Here is a 12,290-nt window from a genome sequence, read left to right on the forward strand (position 1 = left end):
AACTATTCTGGACTGAAGGCAAAAGAGGCACAGAGGCTAGAAACTGGAACAAAAAAAGAGACTGGAAGAACTCAGCAGGTAAAGCAGCATCTGCGAGGCAAAAGATGTAAGTTGACATTTCAGGTAGAGACCCTGCATCATGTTGGAAGGGGAACATGAAAGACTGCAGTACATAGGAGGTGTGGGAAAGCAGCTGGGAGGTGACATCCAGAACCAGGTAGGGAGGGGATGATGGGCAGGGGGTGGAGGATATAGGATAGGAAAGGTGAACTTGGATGTCCAGAAAACTTGGATGGACAAGTATATGTGGCAGAAGAACACCAGGGTGTGGATCACCACCCACTACTACATCCCTATGCCTCCTGCGCAATGGAAATTTTAATTTTAAGCACAGTTTTCCACGATGGTTACAATAGAAACACATGACTCTTTAGTATACAGGAGGCCACTCAGCCAATCAAGTCTATTCTGAGAGAACGTGCAAACTCCACAACGAGAGCATCCGGAGTAGGAGAGAACCCAAGCATTTGAAAATGACCAACAATTCCTAATCAGGGTTTGTAGTTTGCTAAGCAGTGGTAAGAAGTTATGAGAAAGATGAATACAAAAGGTAATTGCAATTCAAGTATTTATGAATCCCCCCCCCCCCCCACCTTCCTGTGTTTCGTGTGTCAATGATTTTCCCAATGGGAATCACGCTCCGACTCATCTGGGAGACAGAAGAACAAGAAGATGGATGCCAGCTGCCGAAGGAGTGGTGTGTGATCCACACAAAATGAACAGAAATCCCTTTGGTCCATTAGGTCTAGCAAAGGTCGCTGTCCCCAAGATGGGTACAAAGCCATCGCATGACGTTCATGCCTTCAGTGACGCTGCACAGAAGATGACACACCTGGGATGCCTAATGGGTCACCTACCAAGATGACAACCAGAACTCCTGTTGCCCCTGCCATGATAACTCTCTGAACAGAAAGAAGATGCTTCATTGGGCACAAACACATTCCCGCTTGCACGATCCTAATCAGAGATGCAGTTTCTATGTTGCTCCAACCGTTTCCTCACACCTGCACCTTGAGTTTCATCTCCTTTGTCTAATTTCTTGTTCCTTCATCCTTGAGTTGAGATGCTTTCCTGAAACAGAAGTCTACAGACCACCTCTTCACTACTATAGACTTGAATCTGATTGTGCAAAACAAGAGAGTAGCATTAAAAATGCTTTTACTATTAAGTGTTTGACAAATTATCTCATGGGAGGCTAATCCAGAAGATTAAGGTGCATGGGATCTGCAGCAAATTGGCTGTTTGGATACAGCTGAGGATAATGGTCAAAGGGACTTATTTGGGGAGGTCTATAATTAGAGCTGTTCCACAGGGATCCGTACTGGGAACTCTGCTATTTGTGATGTATATAACTGACCTGGATGAAAATGTAGATAGATGGGTTATTAAGTTTGCCAATGATACCGAGATTGGTGCTGTGGATGGTGTAGAAGATTAGCAAAGAATACAGCACTATATAGATCAGTTACAGAAGCAGGCTGAGAAATGGCAGATGGAGTTTAAGCCAGATAAATATGAGGTGTTGCACCTTGGGAGGGCAAATGCAAGGAGGCAGCACACAGTTACAGGCAAGGCCCTTAACAGTGTTGCTGAACAGAGATCTTGGGGTCCAAGTTCATAGCTTCATGAAAATGGCTACACAGGTTGATAAGGTGGTTAAGGAGGTTTATGGAATGTTTGCTTTTATTAGTCGAGGCATTGAGTTCAAAAGTCAGGAGGTTATGCTGCAACTTTATAGAAATCTGGTTAGGCCACATCTGGAGTACGGCATACAGTTCTCGTTGTCCCACTATAGGGTTGCTGCCTGTGCCACATGTTAACGAGCGCAAGAATAGCATAAACAGGCGTATTAATGTGTGGCTGAGAGACTGGTGTAGGGGGCAGGGCTTCACGTTCCTGGATCAATGGGGCCTCTTCTGGGGGAGGTACGACCTGTACAAAAAGGACGGGTCATGCCTGAACCCTAAGGGGTCCAATCTCCTAACAGACAGGTTTAATGGAGCTGTTAGGGAGGGTTAAACTAATTTGGCAGGGGAGTAGGAACACCAGTGATAGGGCTGAGGCAGGGGAAAACAGAAATAAATCAAAGATAGCGTGCGACAGAGATGATAGAAAGGACAGGCAGGAGATGAGGCATAATCACAGCCAGTGGGATGATTTACAGGGCAATAGAGGTGTGGTGCAATTAAAACAAAAAGCAACAAATACTGGACTGGAAATGTTATATTTAAATTCAAGCAGCATAAGAAATAAAATGGACGATCTTGAATTTCAGCTACAGATCGGCAAGTATGACGTTGTGGCCATCTCTGAAACTTAGCTAAGGGATGGCTGCCATTGGGAGTTGACCATCCAAGGACATACAGTGTATTGGAAAGATAGGTTAGCATGCAGTGGGAGTGGTGTTTCCCTGTGTATAAGAAATTATATTAAATCATTAGAAAGGGATGACATAGGATTGGAAGGTGTAGAATCTCTATGGGTTGAGTTAAGAAATGGCAAGGGTAAAAGGACCCTAATGGCAGCCCAGATGTGGATTACAAATTACAGCAGGAGATAGAAAAGGCATGACAGAAGGGCAATGTCATAATCGCTGGGGATTTTAACATGAAAGTGGATTGGGAAAACTAGACCAGTACTGGACCTCAAGAGAGAGAATTTGTAGAATGTCTAAGGGATGGCTTTTTAGAACATCTTGTTGTGGAGCCCACTAGGGGATTGGCTGTTTTGGATTGGGTGTTGTGCAATGATATGGAGATGATAAGAAAGCTTAAGGTTAAGGAACCCTTAGGGAACAGAGATCACAATATAATCGAGTTCACTTTGAAATCTGAGAAGGAGAAACTAAATTCCAATGAGTCAGTATTTCAGTGGAATAAAGGAAATTACAGTGGCATGAGAGAGGTACTGGCCTAAGTTGACTGGAAGGGGACACTAGCGGGAAGGACAGCAGAGCAGCAGTGGCTGGAGTTTCTGTGAAAAATGAGGGAAGTGTAAGACGGATACATTCCAAATAAGAAATTTTTGAATGGAAAAAGGACACTACCATGGCTGACAAGAGAAGTAAGAGCCAAAGTAAAAGCAAGAGAGAGGGCATACAAGGAAGCAAAAGCTTGTGGCAAGATAGAGGATTGGGAAGCTTTTAAAAACCTGCAGAAGGAAACTAAGAAGGTCATTAGGAAGGAAAAGATGAATTATGAAAGGAAGCTGATGAGTAATATCAAAAAAGATACTGAAAGGTTTTTTAAGTATATAAAGGGTAAAAGAGAGCCAAGGGTAGATATAGAACCAATAGAAAATGACACTGGAGATATTGTAATGAGAGACACAGAGATGGCAGAGGAACTGAATGCGTATTTTGCATCAGTCTTCACAGTGGAAGACATCTGCAGTATACCGGACATTCAAGAGTGCCAGAGAAGTGAAGTTTGTGCAGTAAAAAATTACGATTAAGAAGGTGCTCAGGAAGCTTAATGGTCTGAGGGTGGATAATATTTCTGGACCTGATGGAATGCACCCTTGGGTTCTGAAGGAAGTAGCTGGAGAGATTGTGGAGGCACGAACAATAATCTTTCAAGAATCGATAGATTCTGGCATTGTACCGGATGACTGGAAAATTGCAAATGTTTCTCTGCTATTTGGGAAAGGTGGGAGGCAGCAGAAAGGAAACTCTAGACCTGTTAGCCTGACATCAGTGGTTGGGAAGTTGTTGGAATCGATTGTTAGGGATGAGATTATGGAGTACCTGGAGGCACATGATAAGATAGGCCAAAGCCAACAAGGTTTCCTGAAAGGAAATTCCTGTCTGACCATCCTACTGAAATTTTTTGAGGAAATTACAAGCAGAGTAGACAAAGGAGATGCAACAGATGTGGTGTACTTGGATTTTCAGAAAACTTAGACAAGGTGCGGCGGATGAGGCTACTTAGCAAGTTAAGAGCCCATGGAATTACAGGGAAGTCACCAGCATTTTTGGAGCACTGACTGATCAGCAGAAAACAGAGAGTGGAAATAAAAGGATCCTATTCTGGCTGGCTGCCGGTTACCAGTGAAGTTCCACAGAGTTCCACAGGGCTTGGTGTTGGGACCGCTGCTTTATACAATATATGTCAATGATTTGGACTGGGGGGGGGGGTTAATGGATGATACAGATAGGTGGAGGAGCGGGTAGTGTTGAGGAAACAGAGAGCCTGCAGAGAAACTTAGATAGTTTAGTGGAACGGGCAAAGAAATGGCAAATGAAATACAGTGTTGGAAAGTGTACGGTCATGCATTTTGGTGGAAGAAATAAACAGGCAGACTATTATTTAGATGGGGAGAGAATTCAAAATGCAGAGATGCAAAGGGACTTGGGCGTCCTTGTGCAGGATACCCTAAAGGTTAACCTCCAGGTTGAGTTGGTGGTGAAGAAGGTGACTGCAATGTTGGCATTCATTTCTAGAGGTACAGAATATAAGAGCAGGGATGTGATGCTGAGGCTCTATAAGGCACTCGTGAGACCACAATTGGAGTATTGTGTGCAGTTTTGGGCTCCTTATTTTAGAACGGATATACTGACATTGGAGAGGGTTCAGAGAAGATTCACGAGAATGATTCCAGGAATGAAAGGGTTACTGTATGAGGAACATCGGGCAGCTCTTGGGCTGTATTCCCTGGAGTTCAGGAGAATGAGGGGGATCTCACAGAAACATTCCAAATGTTAAAAGGCCTGAACAGATTAGATATGGCAAAGTTATTTCCCATGGTAGGGATTTCAGGACAAAAGGGCACGACTTCAGGATTGAAGGACATCCATTTAGGACAGTGGTACGGAGAAATTACTTTAGTCAGAGGGAGGTAAATCTGTGGAATTTGTTGCCACGAGCAGCCGTGGAGGCCAAGTCATTGGGTGCATTTAAGACAGAGATAGATAGGTTCTTGATTACCCAAGGCAACAAAGGGTATGGGGAGAAGGCAGGGGAGTGGGGATAACTGGAAGAATTGGATCAGCCCATGATTGAATGGCAGAGCAGACTTGATGGGCCAAATGGCCTACTTCTGCTCCCATATCTTATGGTCTTATGGCCTTATGGTTGGGGCAGCATCTATGGAAATCAATAAATAGTTGACGCCAGAATAAAATGGTGTGGGAAGGGGAAGCAGGACTAGCTAAAAGGTGATAGGTGAAGCCAGGTGGGTGGGAAAGGTAAAGGGACGGCGAGGAAGGAATCTGATAGGAGAGGAGAGTGGACAATGGGAGAAAGGGAAGAAGGAGGGGCTCCATGGCTGGCGATAGGCAGGTGAGGAGAAGAAGTAAGAGCCCAGAGAGGGGAATAGAAGAAGAGAGAAGGGGGAGGTAAAAAGAAAAATGAATTACCAGAAGGAGAAATCAGTGTTCATGTTGTCAGGTTGGAGGCTACCCAGCTGGAGTATGAGGTCCCATGATCCTTTCCGTTCTCCAGCTCTGTATCCATTTTGCCAATCACCTTTCCGGCTTTCAGCTTCACCCCACCCCTCCGGTCTTCTCCTATCATTTCGCATTTCCCCCTCCCCCTCCTACTTTCAAATCTCTTACTATCTTTCCTTTCAGTTAGTCCTGACGAAGGGTCTCGGCCGGAAAAGTCGACAGTGTTTCCTCCTATAAATGCTGCCTGGCCTGCTGTGTTCCACTGGCATTTTGTGTGTGTTGTTTGAATTTCCAGCACCTGCAGATTTCCTCGTGTTGGAGCATGAGGTGTTGCTCCTCCACCCTGAGAGTGGCCTCATTGTGGTAGAAGAGGAGGCTATGGACCAATTTACCAGTACAGGAATTAAAATGGACTCCGGTCACCTGTACTGTAATGAGGCCAAGTCTTGCCTTCAATTGCAGTGACTGGGATGTTGAGTGGAGAAGACTACATTTTCATCTGAAATACAAGAGATTCTGCAAATGCTGGAAATCCAGGGCAACACACCCAAACTGCTGGAAGAATTCATCAGGTCTGAGAGACTGGTGTCGGGGGCAAGGCTTTGGATCCCTGGATCACTGGGGCTTCTTCTGGGGGAGATACGACCTGTACAAAAAGGACGGGTCACGCATGAACCCAAAGGGGTCCAATGTCCTAGCAGGCAGGTTCAATAGAGCTGTTAGGGAGGGTTAAACTAATTTAGCAGGGGGGTGGGAACCAGAGTGATAGGGCTGAGGAAGGGGAAAGCAGAACTAAATCAAAGATAGCGTGCAACAGAGATGATAGAAAGGACAGGCAGGAGATGAGGCATAATCACAGCCAGTGGGATGATTTACAGGGCAATAGAGGTGTAGTGTAGTTAAAACAAAAAGCAACAAATACTGGACTGGAAATGTTATATTTAAATTCAAGCAGCATAAGAAATAAAATGGACGATCTTGAATTTCAGCTACAGATCGGCAAGTATGACGTTGTGGCCATCTCTGAAACTTGGCAAAGGGTGGCTGCCATTGGGAGCTGAACATCCAAGGATATGCAGTGCATCGGAAAGATAGGTTAGTAGGCAGAGGGAGTGGTGTTTCCCTGTGTATAAGAAATAATATTAAATCGTCAGAAAGGGATGACATAGGATCGGAAAGTATAAAGTCTCTGTGGGTTGAGTTAAGAAATGGCAAGGACAAAAGGACCCTAATGGCAGTTGTATACAGGCCTCCAAACAGCAGCCAGGATGTGGATTACAAATCACAGCAGGAGATAGAAAAGGCGTGTTAGAAAGGCAAAGTCATGATTATCGTTGGGGATTTTAGCATGAAAGTGGATTGGGAAAACCAGACCAGTACTGGACCTCAAGAGAGAAAATTTGCAGAATGTCTAAGTGGGATGGCTTTTCAGAACTGCTTGTTGTGGAGCCCACTAGGGGATCGGCTGTGCTGGATTGGGTGTTGTGAAATGATCCGGAGATGATAAGAGAGCTTAAGGTTAAGGAACCCTTAGGGAACAGAGATCACAATATGATCGAGTTCACATTGAAATTTGAGAAGGAGAAACTAAATTCCAATGCATCAGTATTTCAGTGGAATAAAGGATATTACAGTGGCATGAGAGAGGAACTGGCCTAAGTTGACTAGAAGGGGACACTAGCGGGAAGGACAGCAGAGCAGAAATGGCTGAAGTTTCTGCGAAAAATGAGGGACGTGAAAGATAGATATATTCCACATAAGAAGAAATTTTCGAATGGAAGAAGGACACTACCGTGGCTGACAAGTGAAGTCAGAGCCAAAGTAAAAGCAAAACAGAGGGCATACAAGAAGCCACAGCTTGTGGGAAGATAGAGGATTGGGAAGCTTTTAAAAACTTGCAGAAGGAAACTAAGCAGGTCATCAGGAAGGAAAAGATGAATTATGAAAGAAAGCTGGCAACTAATATCAAAAAGATACTAAAAGATTCTTTAAGTATATAAAGGGTAAAAGAGAGCTGAGGGTAGATATAGGACCAGTAGAAAATGACGCTAGAGATACTGTAAAGAGAGACACAGAGATGGCAGAGGAACTGAAAGCGTATTTTGCATCAGTATTCACAGTGGAAGACGTCTGCAGTCATACCGGACATTGAAGAGTGTCAGGGAAGTGAAGAATGTTCAGTGAAAATTACAACTGAGAAGGTGCTCAGGAAGCTTAATGGTCTGAGGGTGGGTAAACCTCCTGGACCTGATGGAATGCACCTTTGGATTCTGAAGGAAGCAGCTGGAGAGATTGTGGAGGTATTAGCAATGATCTTTCAAGAATCGACAGATTCTGACATTGTACCGGATGACCAGAAAATTGCAAATGTTACTCAACTATTTAAGAAGGGCGGGAGGCAGCAGAAAGGAAACTCTAGACCTGTTAGCCTGACATCAGTGGTTGGGAAGTTGTCGGAATTGATTGTTAGGGATGAGATTATGGAGTACCTGGAAGCACATGACAAGATAGGCTGAACTCAGCATCGTTTCCTGAAAGTAAAATCCTGTCTGACTAACCTACTGCAATTTTTTGAGGAAATTACAAGCAGGGTAGACAAAGGAAATGTAGTAGATGTAGTGTACTTGGATTTTCAGAAGGCCTTTGACAAGGTGCTGCACAGGAGGCTGCTAAGCAAGATAAGAACCCATGGAATTACAAGGAAGTTACTAGCATGGGTGGAGCATTGGCTGATCGGCAGAAAGAAGAGAATGGAAATAAAGGGATCCTATTCTGGCTGGATGCCGGATACCAGTGGAGTTCCACAGGGGTAGATGTCAGGAGCGCTGCTTTTTATGATGTATGTCAATGATTTGGACTACAGGATGAATGGATTCGTGGCTAAATTTGCTGATGATACAAAGATAGGTGGAGGAGCGGGTAGTGTTGAGGAAACAGAGAGCCTGCAGAGAGGCTTAGATAGTTTAGGGGTATGAACAAAGAAATGGGAAATGAAATACAATGTTGGAAAGTGTACGGTCATGCGCTTTGGTGAAGGAAATAAGCAGGCAGACTATTATTTAGGTGGGGAGAGAATTCAAAATGCAGAGATGTAAAGGGACTTGGGAGTCCTTGTGCAGGATACCTGAAAGGTTAACCTCCAGGTTGAGTCGGTGGTGAAGAAAGCGAATGCAATGTTGACATTCATTTCTAGAGGTATAGAATATAAGAGCAGGGATGTGATGCTGAGGCTCTATAAGGCACTCGTGAGACCACACTTGGAGTATTGTGTGCAGTTTTGGGCTGCTTATTTTAGAAAGGATATACTGACATTGGAGAGGGTTCAGAGAAGATTCACAAGAATGATTCCAGGAATCATAGGGGAGTCTAGGACAAGAGGGTATGACTTCAGGATTGAAGGTTCTAAATTGATCCATTTCGAACAGAGATGCAGAGAAATTAGTCAGAGGGTGGTAAATCTGTGGAATTTGTTGCCACGAGTGGCTGTGGAGGCCAAGCCTTTGGGTGCATTTAAAGCAGAGATAGACAGGTTCTTGACTAGCCAGAGCAACAAAGGGTGTGGGGTGAAAGCAGGGGAGTGGGGATGACTGGAATAATTGGATCAGCCCATGACTGAATAGCGGAGCAGACTCGATGGGCCAAATGGCCTACTTCTGCTCCCATATCTTATGGTCTTATGGAAGGATGTTGAGGCTTTGGAGAGGGTACAGAATAATTTACCAGGATGCTGCCTGGTTTAGAGGGCCATGAGAGGCTGATCAAATTTTGGTCGTTTTCTTTGGAACGGCAGAGGCTGAAGGGAGATCTGATCGAGGTTTATAAGATTATGAGAGGCATAGATAGAGTAGACAGGGAGCATCTGTTTCCCAGGGTAAAAATGTCTAATACCAGAGGGCATGCATTGAAGGTGAGAGGGGGAAAATTCAAAGGGGATGTAAGGGTTAAGTATTTTAACTCGGAGTGGTGGATGCCTGGAATGGACTGGTAGAGGCAAATACATTAGAGGCTTTTAAGAGAGGTTTGAATAGGCACATGATTACAATGAAGATGGATGGACATGGACATTGTGTGGGTAGGAGGGATTTGTTTTTGTTTTAGCACAATGCTGTGGGCTGAAGGGCCTGTTCCTGTGCTGTATTGTTCTATTCCCATACTGTATAATTTAGGTACGTGTGTGGCCTGTAACTGGGTATCTGGGATGCCGCTGCAAGTTTTTTCCACTGTACCTGTACCTCACTGTACTTGCGCACAAGACTTGGGACTTGGATCTGCTCTTCATGAAATGCATCAATCAATAAAAAAAATGCACAGATAATTTTGCAACAGCATGAGAAACCTGCAGGCCCTCCATCGGTGATCCCTCATCTGTAACAATCTCTGACCTCCGTAGTAAGCCATGCTCAAAAAAATTGCAGTGAGCCAGAGAATTAACAGAGTGGTTCAGAGCCTTATCTCTGTACCACAATCCCTTGAAGCACAGAACCCTTTCAAGGAATGCAGAATCCTTGACTATGTCAATTTAATTTGCAAATATTAATTCTCCACTGGGACGAATCTACATTGCACCAGGACCACATGTTCTTTTAATATTAGCTTGGAAAGTAAACATCATAAGTGCATTGTCAAACATCGATGGCAGAACAATGAAATGCCTCATTTTCACTTTGAAGATCATCATGAAAAGCTTATTAATGACGTTCAAAAGAGAACTCAAGGAATATTGAAAATGAAGAATATTTTAAATTATACTGAAAATGAGATCAAGGGGAAAACACTAGTATCAATGAGCTCTTAAGAATAACAACAAATGTTTACTCTAGCATCTGGGGTTGACCAAGATACAAGAAAACTATCCACGTGCATTTGAAAGGACAACAGGGTACCCTACATCCAACTATGATCACCAAGAGCGTTCATCCTGCTTGAATACAGTTTTAGAGGGAGAAAGGGAATGCACAGAAGGGTGGGTAGAGGGCAGTATGGAGAGGGAGTAAGCAGTTGGGAAAGAAGAGCCGCATGTGGATGGGAAGGAGAGAATGAGAGCATGCGAGTGGGGAGGGAAGGGGAGCGAGCGTGCAGATTTTAGGTGTGGGGGACATGTGGATGAGGAAGAGAGGGGAGAGAAGAGGGCACATGGCTGACAAAGGCAGGTGAGGGAGAGAGGCATGTGTATGTGGAAGACAGGGAGGCACATGGGGTGAGAGGGAAGAGATGGGGTAGGGTAGAGAAAGGGGGCATGGGGTGGAGTGGGGAGGGGAAGGAAAAACAGAAGGGGTAGCTCGAGTACGAAGTGGAGGGTAGAAGAGATTAATATGGAAGGGGGAAGCAGTGGGAAATCAGTCTCGACTGTTCATACAGGAGGAGAAAACGCAGATAGAACGAAGACGACAATGGGAGTTATAAATAGTCTGAACAGCAATAAAGTTTTTTTTTGTAAAGTTCCTTCTCTGGATGGCACGCTCACACCTCAAGATGACGTCAGCAACACATCATGATTTACCATTACCGGAGCCCTGCTTTTTGCTATCTAATGCCCTCTGCTCAGCAAACATAGAAGTTGAGACTCCACACACAAGATCTCGCCCCTCCCATGCATTTGATTTCTAGAAGGCTGCTTACTTTATCTTACGCGCTTCCTACTCCCGTGTTGACTGAAGCCCCGCTCTGAAGACCGGCTGCTTTCCTTGCAGAGGGAGCAGAAGACACCCCTGCATTTCCCAGCCCCTACCCCACCCGTCCTCGTTTAACGCTCGCTCGCCTGCCTATCTGCAGCAAGTCAACTCTTAACTCCCCTTTTTTCCCACAACTGCACTTTTTCACCCTCTCCCCTACACAGTCCCGCCCCGAAAAAAAGGCGAAGCCAATAAAATGGAGACTTTGGCTGGACGCGTGTCTTTGAGCTGAGTCAGATGTTTGTTCTGCATTAATCTATCTGCAGTGCAGTCTTTCCTTTGCGAGGGTGTGAAAAAATTCCTTCGCCATCCTCACAGCCCTCATCTCGTTCCACATGTAATCCCTGATCACAGTTCCGGGGGCTCGGGTTAAATGTGTGTAGACCATTTGCGATTAATTAAGGATTGTGAACATTTATCTAGATTTTGTCGCCTCAATTAGAGTGCGGCCTCCACCCCCACCCGAATGAAGCTGCTTCAAAGAGCCGTGGGTGGGATTGCAGAGACTCGTCCTGTGATGTTCGCATCCCCCCAGAGAAAGAGCCGTCGCCTTGCGCTCAGTTCTGCAGGGCACACGCTTCCATTTACCTGTTTTTATGGTTGGGAGAGTAACATTTAAAAATAAGACTTGGTTTTATTTTCAGCACCCGTCTTCTCGCCGAACACCGGCTCTCACATGTAGCAATGCAGAGCAAGAACGAAGATAGACCGTATTGCCTTAGCGTCACTGTAGCGGCGAGGTGAGGTTTAGTGACGATGCACGCTGTATGAATATTTATGCAAGGACTTGTGCCTGTCACTTTGAGACTTGTTGGCTGTGTGGAAAAAGTGGGGGGGGGGGTGTTCATTTTCGCCCCAACTATCCCTATTAACCCATCAATGAGATGACCTTTACAATTTATTACCCCCGGGCATCCCATTCTCGCCCTTTCAGAAATATTTCCTTTACCATACTTATCCCCTTGCTCACCCTCTCATCAATTTACAGCTAAGTTTTTATTTCACTTTCTGAGTTTCGAGGAAGATCTTTGACCTGAAATGTTAGCTTTCAACCTCTGCAGATGTTGCCTGACTTAGTGTTTCCAAGATGCGCAGATTTAAAAAAATTTTTTCGGGGTGCTAACTGATTCAGGGTTAGGGGATTGGATGCTTCACAAGCCAGTGCACCACAA

The 12,290-nt window shown here is 44.8% G+C and overlaps 1 long non-coding RNA gene across 1 annotated transcript in view; it reads right to left on the reverse strand.

Annotated features, from left to right (window-relative positions):
- Positions 1 to 11,195, reverse strand: part of LOC132384459 (uncharacterized) — a 267,486-nt gene extending 256,291 nt beyond the window's left edge. Inside the window, exon 1 of the long non-coding RNA XR_009508905.1 lies at positions 11,066 to 11,195. This is a non-coding gene — a long non-coding RNA (uncharacterized LOC132384459). The remainder of the gene's footprint in view (positions 1 to 11,065) is intronic.
- Between the last annotated feature and the right edge of the window lie 1,095 nt (positions 11,196 to 12,290).

Source organism: Hypanus sabinus, chromosome X1 (genome assembly GCF_030144855.1).
Source record: "Hypanus sabinus isolate sHypSab1 chromosome X1, sHypSab1.hap1, whole genome shotgun sequence".
Taxonomy (NCBI): domain Eukaryota; kingdom Metazoa; phylum Chordata; class Chondrichthyes; order Myliobatiformes; family Dasyatidae; genus Hypanus; species Hypanus sabinus.